A 20,677-nucleotide genomic window follows, 5' to 3' on the forward strand; every position below is an offset into this window, starting at 1 on the left:
ACCCTGCAGTCCAAGCATTTGTAGTGTGCAATTACCTTACAGCTTTCCTAGCAGCTTTTGCTTTTGCTTCGGGGTCTTTTGGGTTTTGTTTTTCCTTTTTCTTTTCTTCCCAGTTTAACCCCAACTAACATCAAAATGTGAGCAGTAATATAACCATTCTGAAAGTTTTAAAAATCTTAATTCTTTAATAAAACTCATTTTATCTTCTAGCTATTCATCAAATCATACCAGGATTCAGGTATAAAAGAGAGAAAATGAGAGAGTTGGAAAGTAAGAAACTGAAGCAAGTCTTTATGTGACACAGAATTCACTCCAACAAAAACTGTTTAAGTAGTCTTTTGATAAGCTTAGTCATGAGAGGTGTAGACAGAGTGTGTATTTGGGACTGAGACCTTGTATTTGGGTTTGAATTAGTTGAATGAATATGGGACAACATTCTTCTGCTCAAATCTTCATTTTCTTTTTGTTCACAAGCTATGGTTATTCTACACTATCTAGGTACCTATGTAAACAATTAATATACCATGCTAAATTTTATTGTGCTTTACAAATTTCAATGAAATAATTTTAACAAAACTTTTAAAAAATTTAAAAAATGTTTCACATTTTAATAAGTACTTTTTTATCAATCGACATTTAATATTGCCAAATAACTACATAACATTTTGGAGGATTTTCTTTCAATACATAGACTGACATATTTCCAGTTATTTATGTTAAGTTGAACTGTTATCAGACAGAAGTAAACTTGTGATAGATCAGGTCAAGAGCACAATTTTAATCTGAAATGCTAAACTAAATCATTTAACTATATATATACACACACACAAAAGTGTATACATGCCTACACATATAAGATACAGTTTTATGCCTGCTTTATGTATACAATGTATATGGCATACAAGACATTAAGTTTTTGCCTTAGTTACTGTCTGTTAAGAGTTAACAATGAGAAAGTTTGGGGTTTTTTTCATAGTTATGTACCAGAACCTATAGAATATCCTTAAAATTGATTTGTGATGTGAAGATATGAAATGGGATCCAGATTCTATTTTTAATGTCTTTTGTTATAGGCTGTTCTCTCATGGTCTGTTAATAATTTTTTCTGAGTAAGCAGATTTTTATCTTTGTGCCCCATGGTTGCATTTCAGAACAGCCTGACATACACTATAAATTTATCACTGAATTTCTAAAGATGGAGATAAAAACCACTATTCATTTCCCTGTCAAATCAACTTTTAATGGAAGTTTGAGGCTTTGTCTTGTGTGAGGTAAAAAAAAAAAAAAAGGCAGCAAATTAAGAGTAGGCTGAGATTTTTATTATTTTGGAGAAAACTTCTTAAAACAAGACCAACGAGACTATAACCAGAATGAAAAATTAATAAAACAGTCTAAATAGAATCTATTTAAATGGCTTATATTCAAGAAAATATATTATAGTATTTGAAGAACAATTTATAGTTAAAACCATATGGAAACTTTTTTTACAGTTCCTTAGGCATTGGCATGACGCATAATTCTTTCCTATAGTGAAAAACATAGAAAGGTGATATGTTGTCATCAGTAAAGCCTTTCAAGGCCATCCTTGTTTACACAGAAAGAAGGATATTCCCATGTTTGAACTGGTACCAAACAGCATAATTTTGTCCAAATGTAGTTCTTAGAAGTGTGATAGATACAAAAATTGATACAAAATCCTACATGTCCTTTTTCTTATGAGAACAACTCTGAAGAACAGCAATGTAGAATTAAAGATGGTTTCGCTAAAGACTGAATCATTCTCACTAGATTAATAGAGCCCAGTGATCTAGATAAGAACAGCTGGATAATTAGGACAATGGATAAATATATAAATAACAGCAATTAAGTATTCCAACATGTGTTACCATTCCCATTTCACTACATTTATTCTAATTAAAAGGTTTATCTTGGCATTCTGTGTGTTTTGTTGTACCATGAAATCATAATGTATAATTGTCAGACCTGTGGCAACAGTATAAAGTTACAAATTAAGATTAATAATTTCAATTTAAGATCAAATGCTGACTGGTGAGGGAAGACTATTTTTATAGAATTTTACTGTTAAAATTATATTAAAGGAAATAACATGATGGCTTTTTCTAAAAATGTTCAGTTATTTCACATGGCTTTAGGTAAGAACATGACACTTTCACTGGCATGTAGCTTTTGATACTTCCAACCTCATAGGTGTCACCTAGGACTCTTATTTAGAATTAATTTCATGACCTTCTATAGGACAGAGTTGATTCTATCATACTTAAATGAGTCTAAAACTATAATTTTGCCCAAGTTCACATTTATTGCATACTCAAAATTTATACTCACAAAAAGAGGATGTATATTCCGGGTTTTAGGGTTTTGGCTTAGCTGAATATTGTGACTTGAATGTTATTCATTTCTAGCAGAGTCCAGAATTTAAGCAGCAAGTTAATCTGCTTCTGCTGTGTCAGAGCACTGTAAAGCAGCTATTTCTTATACAAAACACTTCCATTTAGAGAGAATTTCTTGCAGATTACTGATGTTCAAAAATAGTGCTTCAATCTTTGAAGACTTTTTAAAACCCTTTTGACTCCTCTCAACATATGCACAAAATGACAAAGATCGCTCGCTAGCTAGGCAAATATACAGACATACGGATTTCTGAAGAAATCAACCTGGCTAAGTTTGGCATTGTTTTAACATCTCAGTCTTTAGTTTAATTTATTTTACATAGCCAAAGAGATCATAAAATGGAACACAGCTTGTTAGGCTAATTCATTGATTTTTAAACCAAAATTAGTGATAATAGCTGTGAAGGTGATAGCATCTTGATATAATATTTGGTAGTGACTTGGATACAGTCTGGGGCAGAGGCTTCAATGGCAGCAAGCTTTCTTGCAAAAGTCAAATAGAATTTTACTGACGGTTAATAACACTGCTGTAAAAGAAGCTGTTAGTGTTTCAATATGAAGTTGTACAGTATATATAACTAATATGTATCAGGAAATTTTATTTCACTACACTTAAGATGATATTTTCCCTGCTGCAATATGTTTCAAGTATAACTGAATGAATGCATTCCTTCTTAGAAAGCTATATATTGTATATCTGGTAGAAAAAAGATAAAAATCTTTTTTGTAAGGGTCCCTTGAGATACCAAAGTGTCATATCAAAAGCACAAAAACCAAACAACATTTCCATAATCAGCCTCACAGCATTCAACCTCAAGTTAAAAAATTTGACTATCATGCATGTACACACATGCCACAATAACTAGCACAACTGAATTGTCTTTTTCATTTATAATTTCAGGTAGCCTGTACAATTTTTACATCCAGTTGCCGTAATATTTTAGTGTGATTATGAAATTATCAATAAATTTCAAAAAGTATCTTTGAAGATTGAAGATTAACTTAATGTCATTTCTGCACTACATCCAGCATTGTTCCCTAGGTGGCAAAATAGTAGAGCTGATTTTATATCCACAGTAAATAAAAATGCCAATATTAGCTGATTTTTTTTATTCTGACTTCTATTTCTGTCCTCTTGATGTCCTCATAGTCACTGCATTTTCTGTAAATCTGTCATTGTATGTGCCACACACTGAACTTGCAAGTGGGAAGAAAGAGAAAAGCCCAGGAAGCAGATTTGAAAGATTGTTGTTCTATAAACTATACATATCAGGATTCCTGAACTTGCTTCACACTTGTTGTTGTTATTGATATCACATCTCTTTAATTTAAAAATATATTTGACCAGTATCTGGTACAGTGGTACAGGAACCAGTTCTGTGTGGCTGGGCTACTGTCCTACTGGCACGTGCAACGCCTCTTGCAAGCATTCTGCTTGCACTGCAGTGTGGGACTTTATGGCAGTTTCTGGCATGGCTATTTATGCATAGTTGACAGCTACATAATGTATTTAGTTCTGTGTGAATAACTGATTCTGTAGACAAAGTGAAAAATTAGAAAACAGATTTGTTTTGGGTCATACTGAAACAAATGAGCCTCATTTTTATTGCTGAACCAAAACACTGCAAATATTTTGGTTTATATCAAATTAGCATCCAGTTATTTTCTTGAATTTTTTTTCTGCTGTTGTTGTTTTCATTTCTGTTCTCTTTGCTTTGCTCCTTAAAAAGACAAAAGTTTTCTTATGAGCAATACGGTAAGGAAGCTGGATTTGCTGTGTGGCTGGGCCCACCGTCCACCTCTTCTGTTCTGCAACAGACCCTGCCCCTTCCCAAGTCCCCATAACACCTCCACTGAACAAAACTCAGCAGTGCTGTGATCAATGGGGAGCTCTGCATACGCTGATTGGTAAGTTAGTCGGTGCTGATTACTCATCAGACATGGGCTGAGCTCAGCTCACTTCTCCCTCACTTCTCAAATGCTTGAGACATCAACCCAATGTTAAATTTGATTGAAATCTCTCTGTGGGTACAAAAGGCTACCAAAGATGGACTAAAAAAGGGACTATTATATACCGAGTTTAAGTTTAAGTAGATTTATTGTCACGGTGTCATCTTGACATGAAAGGACAAGTCGTTTTGTTTCCAAATTTCAGGATGAATATTTTGTTTAAACACATCTTTTTCAACTGAAATATTCACTGATTGCCTGATGGATTCAGCAATTATTTTGAAGCAAAATCTGGATGTTGACAGAATCTGATTTTTCAGGTTTATCTCCCTATATCTGTTCAGCATCTAGTCTGTTGTACACAGCTTTTCATCTGAACATCTTGAAACAAGTCTAGATTTATAATAAGCATACACAGCAGAATCATTTACAGTAGTATTTCATGCCAGTTGAAAAGAAGTCCAAGGAAAAAGAATATAACCGATTGTTTGGTATAAAACATTTGATGGCTCTTTAGAAGCAGAGGCAAATCCCCAATCTTTAGGTAAGTAGGCTTGAGGGGAATAACTGAAATCTTTCCTCATTCCTGACATTTAAATCTTGTGCAACTCGGTTCCACCAGGGACTATTTAATACATGCAGTGTGATGCCTTAAATACACGAAATGCAAGAAATGGAATGTATTAAGGTGCATGTCCTGTACAGCAGCAGAACCAGAGCTTGAGCTGTCACAGGACTCTGCTTTAAGGGCGGTCAAGGTTAATGGATTGACTGGCTGCGCTGGTCAGACTGTCTCGGCTATGATCCTGCCACTTGTGACAAGGTTGGGGTGGTTTATCAGCTTCCTTCTTCATGGTGGTGTATTTCTCCTTGTTGTATAAGCATGTCCCTACTATCAAGCTCTGTTTCTCCTACCTAGAGTTTGGCAGAAGGGGCTGTTAATCTTAGGTTTACTAGGAAGCTAAAGAAGAAAGAGAGAGAAATCTCTCAAGCTCTTGTACTGATGGCAGAAACCAACATGGTGCCTTGCTTTAGTGTTATTGCTGATGCACTGGCTACCTTTAATTTTTTAGCAAAGCCTATGGATTAATAGGCCTAACTTCTAGAAGGGAAGGGGACCCTTGGAGTGGTAAATACAAGGTACTGCTCACTTGGAAGGTTAGCTGAATGAGAAGGGTCTATGGATTCCTTCATGGAAAAAAAGCAGGGAAGATTAGCACACCTAGCATTTGTCTTTTATATTGTATATTAGGCAGATTACCTGAGGAAAGCTAAAAATGGGATACATGAGTACTTAAAAATGTCTTCATTGTGAGTTTTATAAATTAGACACCTAAAGTTCATTTAGTCAACTCTATCTTTTCACCCTTTTCCTCTTAATTAAAAAAAAAATATTGCCAGGCCAGACAGCCACCTTCCCTGTATGCACACTATCTATTTAGCTTGCCATGAATGGCCTGGCAGCCTTAGGCATGCAAGATGCTCACTAACGGTTCCTCACTGCAGGTTCCCCCCCATTCTCCCATGAACACCTTTTTCTCTTGCTCCTGAACAAAATACTGTGTACATTGAAACTGTCACAATTCCATCTTGCAGAAGGGCTCTGAGTGCACAGCTGCTCTCTGCTTCCACCAAGTTCTTTGTAACATGATGCCCACGAGACATTGTTCTGGGAAACACTGAGGACAGACAGCAATTAGAAATTCCCAGTAGCCTGTGGTGAGTGCCAGATCAACAACACCTAGCACGAAGTCCTTCTTGCCAAAGGGAAAATCATACAGATTTTCAGGTTCATGAGGAAGATTATAAATGATTTTCTATATTCTCCAAAAGCATTTGTGCATTTCTTTGGAATTTTTAGCTTATCAAATAGCTAAATGTGATGAGAAATGCAGGCAGAAAGGAGCTGGTGGAGGTGGAGGACATATTGATGAGGAAAACATTCACAGATGCCCCAGGGAAGCTATCTACACTGGGAATATCCTTTGGGATCAGCATCTTCCAAAGAAGACTGCAAATCAATCTCCGTGGTGAGTGCAAGGAAACTGAGTCACAGGTTGAAATATTTCATATCTTATGGCCTTTTGGCCTCATACTTGTCAAGAATTAAATGGTTTAAGTATGAAAGCTTAATAGCTAAACTTCTTCCCTGACTTTTTGCATGTGCTCCCCCAGTCCCTCAGTTCCACTTTGCTAATAACCTGGCCTTACTGAACCAGGATGTGCACCTTGTCTTTAGCAACATATTGTCTGTTCCCTGTTTAGCCTATCTCCTCACTATAATGTCCACTGAGCTTGGTACCTACCTATTCATCCTTGTCTAGCTTCATATATGCTTTAATCTAACTTATGCAATTTTCATTAAAAAAATGTATTTATCCCCATCTCTCTTATCTCTTTGTTTGCACTGTCCTTTAACCCCAAGGCTTGGACAAGTGTTATAGACACTTGGGCAGAGTTAAAATGACGGCAGAGAAAAATATCAATAGGATTTGGGCAGAGATTACAAAGTTTTTTTGGCTGAAGTGGTCAAGGAAGCTTGTGTGCACGTATAAAGTAAGCAATTTAGACACATGGGGATTTTGCATGTCTAAACCTGGACAACTAGCAGATTCAGGTGTTAAGTGACTGCTGAGATCATGGGGAGGTTGCTGAGATAAATCACAAAAACAGATTTAGTTGTGCAGTCCCACCTGGACAACTCATTTAGTGAAGACAAATCTAGATATATATCTGGTGGTGATGCAAAAGCTCTGAAACAGGCCCCAAAAGTTGATATGCCTTTATAAATCAAGATTTTCCATTAAGTTGTCTTCAGTTGTGAAAAATCATAGTAAAAATGAAAATAAAAAGACTTGTATATGTAGGAAAGACAATAAAATTTGCTATTCAAATTTAAGCTAATATGACAATACATCTGTTAAACATCATGGCTGTGTTTTGTTACTCTGAAACAGGATTTTTCCAAATCAGTTTTCCATTAAATCTTATTCATTAATTTCTACCGTTACCCCCTCAAAGACTGTTTTTTGTTTGTTGTTGATGTGACTTTGCTTGTTTATAAATGGTAAAAACTGTGTTAGCCTTCAACTAGAAGTTATTTTCCTTCTGGCTGATGATGTGGCTTCCTACTGCTATGCTGAACATCACCAGAAAGGATTTAATTGTTTAAAATGCAAAATGTCTGTGCATCCTGCTTCTCCAATATTGTAACAGTATTCCTCTAATTCTGTCTGTAATTCCAAATGTTTAGAGCAACTTCCTCATGTGACAGTATCTCATCAGTAGCTCACATTAATGATGTGTGGCTAAATAAAGCCTCCCAAAAGCTGAGATCTGTAAGACTAGACATGGAAATATTTTTCCCAAAACTGGTTTGTTCTTCACAATATTTGAAGAAGTGGTGAAGCTTTTCATCAGCATGTGCAATGGCAACATCTTCAATAAGGTCACTGGCTGATTTTGTGCAGATTTCAAAGTAGGTTTCTTATGCTTTTAAACAAACTTCGGGGCTGAATGGGAAGATGGGAAGTGAATGCTCTCAGGAAACATCTGTTCTTTGTTGCTCCTAAAAAATTCAAAATGTTGGCATATTTTCATTCAAAATATATTTTGAAAAATTATGAACAACTATTATGTAAAAGCTGATGGAACTCTTGCTTTACTAAAAGGCAATCACAGTCTCCTTAAACTTAAATCTTTATTGTAATAGCTAAACAGAGACATAACTTGGAATATATTAGAGAAAAGGATAAATCACAAAAACAAACCAACATTGTTTTTGGTATAGAAGATGGTCTCTTTCCTCATAAAACCATCTCCTACAAAAAAAACAAACTAAAAAAATAACTGCAACCTTTTCACTTTCCTACTTTGGCCGCAGGGGTTAGGCATACAACTCAGGATATCTGAGTGACGCTAGCTGCCATAAAGTATGAAAGAGACCCATGCAAGTCGATACTGTAAGGTCATGACTCACAAATGGAGCACACACACCTCACAAAAATGACTGACTTCCCAACCGATGTCACTTTGGGACACTCAATAGAAACCAGATTCATGGCTACTTACCAAAATTGTAGAACCAAAATAGTTGACTAAATCAAACAGAAAGATAGGAACAAACGTTTCAGGGCAAAGAAATCTCTATTAGTTTTAACTCTTTTTGTGTCAATAGAGGGGAAAAAAAAATACCATCAATCTTAAAATGTGGCTGGAAAAAATTATCTCCCCATCTTCTTACAACAGTCTTCTGTTGTTAGTTATAATTTTGTGAAGTAGCAGCTGGTATTCACAGCTTTGTAGATAAGTTTTAAGATGCAGAGAAAATTAGTGTCATGGGTTCATGGAAATCATCTACAAGTGATTTGTCTGATAGTTTATGTAATTTGTTGACAGGAATATTATGAAAATCCTAGGAGAAAGTGGTCCAACAGCATGGAAGGAAAGTTTTTTCATTCTGGGTTTTAGACCCACATGGGGGGGGTGCATGTCGGGGTGATTCACAGACAGCAACTCTTAGAAGTCTAATTGAAGCTTAAAATGGAAAATAAGCTCCCCTGCAAATGGGAAAAAGAGAAAAGTTTCAGTAGTACTACATCTTCTCAAAATAAAAACTTGTTCCCTTGACAATTCCAGGCATCATTTCTAACACATTCGTTGTGACTGCACTGAGGATATTTGTCTGATAAGGATATTCTATAAATCAAAAATATATATTATACTTAAATACAGAAAATAATTTAAGATTTTCCTACTGATGTAATAAAGTTAAAAAAAAAAAAAAAGATTCCAGGAAAGTTTAAAAAAAATAAAAAAATGGTGGTAACTATTATAACTGTCATCTTGCCTGTATGGTACGAATGCGTTTCTGGGGCAATAAAAGAAGGTTACAAATTAGCATAATGAATACATCCATTTGTTTTTACCTTGAAGACTAAATGCAAAGTTGGTTTGTAAAAAACAGAAAAGTTGTCTTAATATAAACAATTTCCAAAAAATATTTGAATAAACTAATATATTTTAAAATGGATTTTGCCATTAAAAAAAGGAAAGCTTCACAGCAATGGGAACACCAAGTTAGAACTGATAATTTTTTGGAAAAAAATGTTTACGTTTAAGTAAATGATTTCTGCTTACACATTACACTATGACACTATTTCTTGTCTTTCAGCCATTTTGTGTTTCATTTTATCTTTCATTCTTTGTGTTGAACTCACTCAGGTTTCATGGAAAATCATTACGCCTTTTTGAAAACAGAACTGTAACCCCAGGATCTATTTATTCCCCAGTAACAGTAAAGGTATCATTAATGCAACTGCTGTCTTTGGATTTCATATGAAGTCATAACTTAGATGTAGAGCTCTTGTATATGCTTACTTGGAAAAAATATTTTTTCAGGGATTCAGTTTTGAGAAATAGCAAAAACTGATCAAATAAAATTTATCAACCAACATAGCAGGTTAGTACGTGGCAGGAGGAGGTTAAAGTTTATATAATAATCAAATGCACACTGAAGTCTATTTTCTGTAATTGTCTTGTGAGGCCTTTATCTCTGATGCCTCTGCATCAATGGCCTATCACGAGTCCCTGCATATATGAGCACAGAGATAGCACTTATTGTAAGTAATAGGATACTTATGTTTTGTAAACTTGTGGAGATATTACTTTAGCTGCTACACTTTGATCACATTTTCTAGGCTACATCAGCAATCATAACAATGAGCTGATTTAAAAAAAACCTAGCAGAGAATCAAATAGCCAGAAAGACATGATGGCAATATTGTTGCATATTAACTGAACCCAGAATTTGAAAACAGTTGGGTTTTTGTTGTGTTTTATTTTCTGATAAGCTGTGGAAAAATAAAAACATCCATCACAGATTTATACAACACACTATCTTCTCTATCAGTATATTGACTTTGGGTTTATCCATCTTTTTCAGAATAACTCTAAGCGTAATTGTGTTTTACATTGAAAAAAAGTTGGAAATGTGTTTCCTTTTGTCTTAACTTTCTAATTCTTTAGAGAATAATTAATTTTTAAATGTAGGGGAAAAAAATCAAGCACACACTTTAATGCCATTTTTGACGGTCAGTAAATTATCTTGTAACCAGTTCCCCTTAAAGTTATGAGGGGCATTTCACTCAAAAGTGCCCAGACCTACAGCTGTAAATCCAAACTGCCAGATGAACAGAGAAGACAAGAAATGGCCACATTTCATCTGATCTCTTGCAAAAAGGCAAGAAACTTAAAGTTGCCAAAGAAATGTCTGAAAATAATCCAAACATTAATTCTTCTGAATACATCAGAAATTTCTGGACTAGTCTACACTTTGCCCTAATTTGTGGCTGACTCAGTCTGGAATTTTGGATCAAGCTTACTCCTGTTAAGTCCATTGCAAACTGGAGATGATTAAAACATCAGTTGTAAATCTGAAAATTAATGTGTGTATATATATAATTAATTATTTTATGTTTCTTCAAACATAAACTAACATCCATTTAAATAAAGTTTTTTTTTTTCCATTCCGAAGGATCAGAAATGTACTAGGTACGCTTTGGAGTGCCTTGTAGATATATTTGGCAGTTTCCTCAGAAATTCCTCAGAATCTCTAATGAGAGAAGGATCCATGTATGTATCAAATGTCAGTATTAGTATGGGAAAAACATGCACACTTGAGTGACTGGTTCTTACACGGGGATATATTGATCTGTGGGGATGTGTTTAAGAATAAAACTATAAAATGGTGTAAGATAACATTTTAATTCTATTTTTAATTAATATTGAATGGTAGTATTTATATGTTTTTCCCAAAGCAGAACAAAAAATTCTCTAGTGTATTTTCATTTGCCAAGGATCATGCACCATTCAATATAAGGATCTGAGTTTAAAACACAGATTCTTTTGTTGCTGGCCTTTTTGTTGCCTTAGAAGAAAAAAACAAAGCATCTTTTTAACTTACTTCTGGTATCTCAAAAGATATTCATAGACTGCTTCATAAGCAGTAAGTCCCCATATACTAAAATGAAATCTCAAAGTTTTTGAAATACTTTAATTTTGGGACAACAAGGATAATAAATAGGTTTTGGAGAAGTCTTCAGTATCTGTACACCTTTTGTTATGGGGTACTTCTGTCATCTTGCATGGATGTATGTGTCTGAAACTACAAAGAGTGACTAAGAACAATAAGGAAAAGGAAGGATATTCCCTTTCTGGGGGCACATTGTACAGGGAAGAATTTGGAAGGATATTTCTAGAGCTCCTACCTGCCTTCCTTACCCTACCCACTCTGCCCAAATAGATTTTCTTCTGTTTGCTTTCTGTCTGGCACCCACTCTAGCACTGGCTGAACATCTCTCTATTGGAGGGGAAAGATGAAAAAAATGCTCTTAGTTGGGAGACCATGCAGTTCTGTAGTTATGGCAGTCCTTGGGGAGATGGAAATGTAATCCTCCTGAGTGTGACTGCAGCCTAGAGCTGTGCCTCCCTCACCTCCTGAGTAGGCATTCTGGCCATTGGACTCTTACTGAAAAATCCCTGGTACCATATCTTACTTTTCAGCCTTCTTTGAGCAAGGTCTCAACACAGAAGTATTCATCAGACTTTAAACATTAGATGAGGACTTATCTATATGGTTAGTGTGAGAAAATAGACATGCTGGACCACTGTAAATTTCAAGATGCTTTTAAGCTTCTAAGTCCTCTCAGGTAGGCTCTCAGTGTGCTGGCTGCCATTTCACGTGTCCTCTACACATAAGACTGAATAGTAATTCCTACCATGACAATGTTTTATATATCTGAAACTATTATTTTTGGATCTGAAATTTTCCAGAACTGAGCTCTGGGAAACAGAAAGTTCTATCTGACATTTTGAGTAAAGACAGTTCAGCTGAACAGAGTGCAAAAAAATATGCTTGATAAATTATGGAAGTGTTCTTGTAACTTGGAATTACTCAAAAGCAAGGAAAGTGCTTTCAGTGAGATATATTCAAATTATGACTTAATGGATATCACATGCAGGGCATGGTTAGTGTATGCCTCACCGGACTTTTAACTTAGCACCTAAGGTGTTCCGATAAGCAAGGCTGCATTGGGCATCCATAACTAATGTAGATGTCTAATGAAAAAAATTGCTAGTGGTGTACATGAGTTATCTGCAACACTCTGCTCTCATTCCCTGCAGCTGTTCTTAAATGCTCACAATTGTGAAGTTTCACACAGTTTTACAGTCATAAGAGAGCATTTCCCACTTGCCTTTCTGCAGATGGTCCCGATCCAAAGCAGACTATACTCTGTGACTCCAAGGTTGGGATACATCTGATCTAATTTCAGATGTCTGTGATGAGATTCATATGAGTCATTAGGATGAGGTAAATCCCACCCTACAAATGCTTCTTTCATTCTATCAGCTATAAAGGATGTCTAATAGAAATTGGTTCAGTGGTAAATGTTTATCTAAGAAAGATGAATTTCATTGCTACTCACTTCAGTACATTTGCATCAAGGACAAATGTCCACTACAAATGTCCATGTTTGTTTTCTGCAAAGCAATGGAAATGTCATATGCAATAAAAATTAGTTTGATGTGGGTGTCCTATAAGCTATGACCAGACAGAAAGGAACATTTTAATCAGAATGATAACATACTTGTAGGATCAGATTTTCTTCTTATTCTTACTAGTGTAAAGTGGAATTAATCTTGCAAAAGTCAATAGAGGAAAGCTGCTGTAAAACATGCACAACCAAATGACAAATCAGGTCTGTTGCAGTTCTGAGGTGCATAATAAATTTCTTGTAGATCAAATCGCCTGTTATGATAAATACCTTATTTTTAATGCAGTATTTTATTTAGAAAATGAAAGCTAAACCGAGACATTTCCATTTAGATCAGGCATTATACCTATGGAGTCAAAAGTCTATGGTTTCTCAAATATTCTGCTTTCTGCATCTATTGATACAACCTTATACATTTACTATACAAGGAAATAGAATTTTTGTCAGTCACATATCAGTCTAATTTAAAGTTACCTTTTGTATACCATTTTTCCTCAAGTCTTCAAAAGTTTTACTGTCTAAGTCCTATTGTTCTCAATGCCTTTGAGGGTCTGGAATTCGGTGTATATATTCAGGTTTACCCATGGTTTCCTTCAACCATCAAATTCACTAGTCAATGAATAGATAAGTCAGCATGTGCATTTTTTAATTATACAGATAAGTAACTTTTTCCTCTTCTCAGACTCATGAAAACCAAAGGGAGTTCCATTTTAGTGTTGTAAAACCTGATTAAGTGAAAGGAAAGTTAAATGCAGGTTGAGTCCTTTCCTAGGTTCCCTCCAAACTTGTCTCTACTTTTATTTTTACAACTACATTAAAAATACAGTTAAAATGGAATATAAACCAAAAAACTATTTATAATTCACTCTTAGGAAACAAGATTTTGAGAAAATGGAAACAGTCTAATCAAGAGGATCAGAAAAGTTGTCTCTCAGTTTTATGAAATTTTAGAAAATTTAATAAAATTAGGAAATAAATAGAATTTAGCAGTTGAATGGATGTTCCAGAACCTGAAATTGTTTAGACTAAACAATTAATACTAACCTCTGTACATAAATGTTATGTTACATTATGAAAATACAGGTTATACTTCAAAATGCTCCAAGCTTAGCAAAAAGCTTAGCTAGACAGATGTCTTCCAAGTGAAGAAGACAATACAGGGTGTGTCAACGAAGAAGGATCGAGAAGAACATACATCTGCAAACCACAGACGCCGCAGTACACCCAGCCATGAGTAGATTTACCCAGCTGGCAGAAAGCAAAGTTCAAATCAAGACCAAAACTGCCAAACAAAATTATTTTGGTTCAAATAGATGGTTCCAGACCTGAAGCTGTCCCCAAACTGTTCCCAGATGTCCTAACCCTAGTCAAACATTTCATTGTGGAACCATGCTGTGAGCTTTCTCGGGCTTGTTTATTCGGGGCTCCAGTGGGGGAGATGAATTCCAGCAGCTTGGAAGGGTACGTCTGGAGAGGCAGATGAGGCACTGAGCTGCTCCAGGATTTTCCAGTTTAGATTTCACTAGAACGAAGGCAAGTTTTAGGGAAAGATAATAATACTTAGGCACGCGTTCACATAGAGCATAGTTCCAAAAGCATTTAAATTACATTATTCCTGTGCATTTAAATTACATTATTCTTGTAAGGAGACAGCTAATGGGTGAGTTATGAAATACTTCTCTGGTACATATATAGTGAAAATACCCCACAGAAATAAAACGAGAATGCACCAGTATTAATAACCATCCGTACCTTTATCACATATGATCCAAAGCATGACTGTCTTTTCTGGTGAGAACTAGTCATTAAATCAGTGTAGCATTTCCTTCAAATAAATCAGCACACCTTATTTCAGGCCGTCCTCCTGCAATTGCTTGAAGATGATCATATTGAAGTAAGATTAAAATTTCTGAAGTGCAAATAAATTCTGTCTAAAATTTCACTCAGTTCTCAAACTTGTAATAAAACAATGTTTTCAAATGGATCTGAACTATTAGTACAGGCAAAGACAGACCTGGCAGAGAAATGGAAGGATCCAAAACATAATTTGTGGTTTTTAATTGAGATCGATCGATCGATCGATCTATCTATCTATCTATCTATCTATCTATCTATCTATCTATCTATTTCAGAAAATGTCTCTATTAAGTATTTCTACAATACCTGTCCCAGTTGCTGTTCTGGGTGACAGTCTGGGACAATGGTTGCTGTTACTGAGAGTTATCTGCTGAACATGCCCTCTTTCACCACTGTGCAAGGAAAATGCACAAAAACAAGCTGATGACTAATGTATAGAAAGATCTGCAGGATTTCAGTGGTACCCAAACTTATGTTTCCTCAAAAATGTTGAGACTGAATTGCAGTCAATAATGTTGTGTTTTTTTTTTTTTCCACAGTGAACTTCTGTCCAAATAAAGTGTTTTCTCAAAAAGAGGTAAATCTCAAGGTTTTTAGAAGGAATTGGAAAGACAGGCTAAAAGAAGTTGGGTATCTGACTATTCCAAAGTTCTTCAGAGGCTTTATCAGAAAACCTTTGCTATTTGTTTAATGCAACACCTGCATTCAAATGCTTTTTGTAAAATATATTCCCAAATGTAGGGGTAGGAATTATTAAAATTATTGACAAGGTTGACACATTGTCTCGTATTCTCAAGATTATGAGATGCATAGATTGATTAACCTGATTCAGAATGTCTCTCTATACTTATACGTATTGCTACTGTAAGTTTGAAAAAAATAAAAGTACAGTTATTAATATTTAACACAGTGAGAAAATGTGTTCTTTTTCAAAATAGATATGATTCTTTCTATTGTGGGCAAAGAAAAATAGCACAATCAATGCAAGTAGTGACTGTTTGAGATTTTAAAGAGCAACCGCTACTGTTAGGGTAGGAAAATTCAAACAATCATTACAGGCATGACAAATGGCATCTGGTCTTACATGTCAGTGAGGTTTGTCACACACCAGCACTTTGGTATTAAAATAAAAAGGGAAACTTCTGCAGAGATGGTGGATTGCACCATTGTTAACTACTAACTTAAGAATGCATCTCCTGAGACCCCAGGAGATTAAAGCGGCTATAACAGTCATTCTTTACTGTACTGCAGACACCATGGGGGCAGGGGGGAGGGGGTTACGAGGAGGATTGCTGGGTCTGGATGCACATATAAGTTTGCATCCTGACAGTCTATCAGGATGAGGCCTCGATGTGTACCATTTCCCTGTGTACTTTTTTGTAAGGAGAACTGGGGCTGCAGGTTTGCAGGTAGTGAGGTGGCACGGTGTTAGATCCTCGTCTGAACAGCCACGTAGCAAGACAACAAAATAACCTGGAGTATGCACCAGCTTTGCAGTTGAGGCTGAGCTATCAATACTAACCTTTATTTAAAAGAATTAAGGACTTTGTAAAGGCCCCTGCTAGGCTGGGAGCCTGATGTAATGATCTAGCCATATGTCTGCCTGTCATCGAGTCCCGAGTTCTGATCTGGGCTTTGATGCTCGTGGCCTCTGCGGTCTTGGGCAAGTTGCTTCTGTGCTCTGTGCCTGCAGACGGGAACATATGATACTCCTCCTCCTCCTCCTCCTCACAGAGAGGTTATGCAAATTCATTAGTGACTGTTTGTGAAGGGCTTTGAAGTAGAAAATCACTCCATAATTGCTAAGTATTATTTAATAGCTCTTTTATAGTAGGCATTTCCTTTTGAATTGCCCTGCTTGATGTTTCATTAAAATGACATCATGCTCACTTGCAAATTATAGTGGCAGGTCATGTGCTTGCCAGTATAATAAAGCATGAAGAATTATAGACATCCTCCCTAAATAAATTAATTTGCAAGAAGTTATCACTACTGGGGTCAGACTGTAGGTCTCTAGTTTCTCACATCCATGACACTAGCCATATATTGATTCTCATTTATTTTTATTGATTTTTGTAACATTAATTTGAAACTGCTCTTTACATCAATACCATCTAGGGCTTTTTTTCTTCTCAGATTAAATAACATTATTAGACTGTGTGTGATATATAAATTAAATACCAGAGGTTGAAACAGAACTATCATTTACAGTAACTGCACTCTGTGCAAGACCAGCAAACGAAGGAGAAAATTACAAGACAGAAAAAATAAAGTCATGCGACTTTGCATTGTCATGGAGCAAGAACAACCTTTTGGTCCTTATGCTGTAATTTTATGAAGGCGGGCATAGGAGTGCTGTGCAGGGACCATCTCAAACTTCTGCTCCAGTGTATTTCATGGGTTGGACTCATCTGCAATGCTGGACGAGAGTGCCTTGTGCTCTTATTCCCCAAATACACCCCATCCAGGGAGCTGTGAGTCCCTCCATGTGTATCCAGGTCTTCACCTGAAAGAGCACCTACACAGTTAGGGGGTAGGACTCAAGCCTTGGCTAGATGTGCAGCTATCTGTGGCCAGGGTGAGCATCTGGGAGCTGGGAATTTTGAAAGCACCATGTATCCCACAGCTGGAGGCAGAGCATGATTCCAGTGTCACTGGGAGATAGACAGGCCCTTCTGTAATTCAGAAGGCAACAAGTTTTTTTTCTAAACTACCAGCGTGGCTATGCTACTTTGATTCAACTATTTATTTCAAGATGTTCAACCTCACCTAGCACTTTAAAAAAGTGAATATTATTTTTAGTTCATACCTCTCTAATACTTACACCACATCTTAGGATAATAACTCAAAAGAACTGGCTATTAGGAAGCCATTGGGACTCATAAAAATGGGCTTCTGACAAGTGGGTTTATTACTCTTTGGAATCATTTTTGGCTCATAAGTAGGAAGCATCTTCATGTTATCACTTTACAAACATGGTTTTTGATAAATTACTACAAAACTAGGAAACCTTTCAGGAGAAATATAACATAAATAAATCAGAAATAAAGCATGTGTTCTTGCATACTTCTAGATTTTTTTACTATTCCAGTATACGGATTATATGTAGTGCGACAAAGAGTAACTGTCAATGTCTGTGTTCTCAACAAAAAGGAACATAACAGGGAAATAATTTCACTTTGGATGAAAAGGCACATACTTGGGACCTGCATTCCCCAAACGAAAACTGATATTCAGGAGAGATAGCAAAACTTAATGTTCTGGAGAGCAGAACACACTGCTAAGTGTCTATGGCACCAGTGAAGTGGGAAAATGTCTGGACATGCTATTTGCCAAATAACTGTTATTTGTGAAGGAATAACTCCAAACTCATATCCTACTGCTTTGGCACACTGAGTGATCCAATAAATGAAGACAGACGCTGACCCTGGTCTTGATCTACTGTATGTAATTAAAGAAAAGATCTTAAAGGACATTCTCCTAGGAAATTAAAAAATATTTTATTTTTTTTAACTTTCAGTGTTACAGTGTCTCATTCTTGCTATCCCCAGCTAGTCTGTTGTGTTTTTTTTAAATGTAAACCCACTGAAGCCCGGAGAAAAATGGAAGAAACAGTGAAGTTGGGAAACCTAAAAGTGAAATTTTTATTTTATTTCCTGAGCTGTAGGAAAAAAGGGTGAAGAGCATAAAAAAAATAAACATATTAACGTAATAGATTCAGATAGTCATTCACATTCAGTTGCTGCAATTAACTTTTGCTGCCTCAAATCACAAAGGTGAGTTGAATATTACCTTCTTATCAGAGGGGGAAACCAACGACAGAGAGAGAGAGAGAGAAAGCAGCAGCTCTGAGTGTTCAGATGAAAACCTTGCATCCTTGGATGGTCCAGCATGGCTGGCCACTTTTCTTTCTCAGAGAAAAAGAGCCTTTCACATATGGCCCCTCTTGGAAATGAGTCTCCCTCCAACGATACATCTCCTCCATAGCCAAACGGATCACACTCTCTCTGTGGGATGCTGGCAGTGGTGTCATCCAGAGCCCTCAGGAGCCTGAGGCTTCATTTGGCAGTCAGAAGTAAGGACTTGTCAGATAAATCAGTGGTACAGCCCCTAAGATATCCCAGTTTTCCTGTGTTATTGAATTAATGTTAATTGCTAAATCTTGCAATTTAGAAATGGCAAATGAAAAGTATATGTGTACCCTGTTTAGAGTTGGCATTTCTTTGTTATGCACAATTCCTCCTGTATAAAGGGAGAAGCTCTATTTGCCCATTAATGTGCTTCAACTAGTCTTCACATAGCAAGAGAGATTTTGTCTCTTTCTTTCTGTGTAAGTTTATTACATGTTTTCCTTCTGAATAGCTGTTGCACTCATTATCAGAGAGGAAACGATAGTTCTAGAGAATATAAGTATTCACTCTTTTAAAGTTTGTTTGTTATGGATGCTGGAATACAAAGTCTGCTTTTCTTCTTAATGAAATGCCCGTGTTCCACACACCCCCCGGCCCATCAGTTATTCAAAATTATTTCAGGTCACGGTCGGTTTAAAAATTAATTGAAGAGAAATTAGTCCCACAAGGGTATAGCTGTGAGATCTAATTTTGACTGACAGTGGGATAAAAGACTGTGGATTTAATCATGTCACTTTTAAAAGCATTTTATATACGTAAAATTTTTCAACTTGCCACAAGCATATATGGCTTTAAATTGATCTTGGCATATATCTATTCATTTGTGTAATGCAGGAGCACTATAGGAAAAAAAAATAATTTAGGAGTTACTATGAGATACCTGTCACTATTATTGAATCAAAAATGTAACTGCCATTCTGAAGAAAAAAAACCCAAACCCCAACCCAAAACCAAAAACCAAACCCTCTCCCATTTTATAACTGAATTGATTTACTAGACGTATAGTCTTTCAGTGGTCTGAGAAGTCATGGCATGGGATCTCTGATACATGGTATATCCACGGTATTCCTAATGATACAGAAGAGGAGACTATCAATATTTAGCAACACTACATGAAGAAAACAAAAATTTCCAGTGTGCTGTCCGTGGTTCATCAAAGATGTTTCAAATGTTGATCCTGACAAATAACTGGAATTGGCGGAATTCAAAGGAAAGTGCAGCAGGGCATTGATCGTGGGCCTTGCTGAACCATCAGGCTCCTCATGGCAGCATCGTCTCAGGTGTTTACAACGTGGGAAAAAGGGTAAGGATGTGATTTCAGGTGTGGGTTAACACTTTAAATTGAATAAGTATTTTCTTTCTGAAGCAATTTAAAAGGTTTGAATCCATTCCAGACCCATTTGGAATAACATAAAGAAAGTATTTCTCTCATGTATAACTGTTTCAAAACATCAGCAGCCTGCAAAATTACTACTAATGATCCAGGTGATACTTTGGCCCTCTAAATTTATGAGTTTGGGAAATAGGAGGAGAACTAAATGTGTTCCTCTGAGGTTTCCTTTTCTTATCTTTCAAAGGTGAGGTCACTAAGATGAAGAACAGAAAAATCAGTAACTCCGTAGAAGAGTTACAAACATGTTACTTGGACTCTCTTTTAAGATTTTGTCCTATTGCTTTGCTTTGTCATCCTCTTCCTTTCTCAACATAATCTGCACTAAAATATCTTCAGTCCAGGCCTGAAGCTGTTTTAAAGATGCTCCACCAGCCTGAGGGTTTAGAGAGGGAGTTCTGCTTTAACAAAGCAATTGTGGTGAAGAGTCAGGCTGACGTATTCAAAAGTCAGTTTTTGACTCTGATCTTGAAGGACAGTCAGGCTCTCCTTTTAGGGATACTGGCAGGACTGACTGAGGAAAAATCTTTCTCATTTCAACTTTAAGACTCTACGGTGTGAGCACCTAGAAATACGAGGTTAAATGAAGATGACAGTGAAAAA

This window comes from Aptenodytes patagonicus, chromosome 1, assembly GCF_965638725.1.
Source record: "Aptenodytes patagonicus chromosome 1, bAptPat1.pri.cur, whole genome shotgun sequence".
Classification (NCBI taxonomy): Eukaryota; Metazoa; Chordata; class Aves; order Sphenisciformes; family Spheniscidae; genus Aptenodytes; species Aptenodytes patagonicus.